Raw genomic sequence first — 1,194 nt, forward strand, 5'->3', positions numbered from 1 at the left:
GTTGACATCTGTAGAAATAGAATCATCAACTTTCTCTGCCAAGATTGCAGTCTTGTATAGATCTATTCGGCCATCCAATTGTCCCATGAAACTTATAAAATTCTCCGAGCCTCTACGTGGTATCTTCAACTTACCTGTGGAATGTAAAACCATCATTATGTCACATATCAAATATAGTTCATTCGTGACTGCAGATGATTCTCAAAGTTTTCTAGCAACCGTTATATGAAAGATATAGTAATCTAACAATGGAGTAGAAATCTACCGATAAGAATGGTTATTATTAATTAAGGGTTTTGTACTACATTTTAAGTCAAAAGTTAAGAGTAATCATTATACTTATTACAAATAGTAAAATATAAAGAAAACTTCTATACATACCATGAAGAACGTTACTGAAGATACCACAAACGCCACCATTTTGCGAAAAGAGGTTGAGAAAAAAATCAACCACATAACCAAGGTACTCCAATGGAGTATTGATAAAGGCAAGAACCCTGCGAATGATAATAGAAACCAGTAAAATCCACCTATGATCATTTGCTGCACCACCCTTAATACCTTCCTCTGAACTATCCAAAAAGCTCATTCCACTCTTGGTGTTTTTGGTTACCAAATACTTAACGATATCTCTTTTTCTTCCCTTAAGAGGATCTACTATAAGGAAGTTCGGAAAGAAATCACTAGCAGTAGCTGGAGTAGCCATGGCTTTTGGTTTCTCAGTAGTTTTATCACTCTTCTTTCTCAGCAAAGAACTTGAGACTAGGTGCAAGTTTGAGTGAGACCGTGAGAAAGGAGAGGAGGACTATAAGTGTATTTATAGGTAAATTTGGTTTTAGATTAATCAGCTCACTTCATGCTTTCCACAACCTTCCTCTATATATTTATAATATCTGTGATTCCATTTTTAATTAGAGGTTACAATTCCGAAGTTTTTTTTTTTTTTTTAAATACTCCCTTCCTCTCATTTTAATAGCAACATTTGCTTTTTTTTTTCTCAAAATACACTATAAAATTTCTATATTGTCCTTCTTAAATATAAATATAAAAATAAATAATACCTCGTAAATATGGGTAAAATTGAAAAAATAATATAATTAATATAATCTCAAAATCCTAAAATGCACTTAAAGTGGAACAATGTAAAATATCTATTTGTTGTTATTAAAGTGGAAAGGAGGGAGTAATTTTCTT

At 31.9% G+C, this 1,194-nt stretch overlaps 1 pseudogene across 1 annotated transcript in view; it reads right to left on the reverse strand.

Moving 5' to 3' along the window:
* Window positions 1–872, reverse strand: part of LOC149499431 (triacylglycerol lipase OBL1 pseudogene) — a 995-nt pseudogene extending 123 nt beyond the window's left edge. Inside the window, exons 1-2 of the transcript XR_016321290.1 lie at window positions 382–872; window positions 7–134 (exon numbers count right to left, since the gene is read on the reverse strand). The product of XR_016321290.1 is annotated as a triacylglycerol lipase OBL1 pseudogene (transcript). The remainder of the gene's footprint in view (window positions 1–6; window positions 135–381) is intronic.
* Window positions 873–1,194: the final 322 nt, after the last annotated feature.

This window comes from Jatropha curcas, chromosome 1 (assembly GCF_041381405.1).
Source record: "Jatropha curcas cultivar XTBG-Jc1 chromosome 1, XTBG_Jcur_1.0, whole genome shotgun sequence".
Taxonomy (NCBI): domain Eukaryota; kingdom Viridiplantae; phylum Streptophyta; class Magnoliopsida; order Malpighiales; family Euphorbiaceae; genus Jatropha; species Jatropha curcas.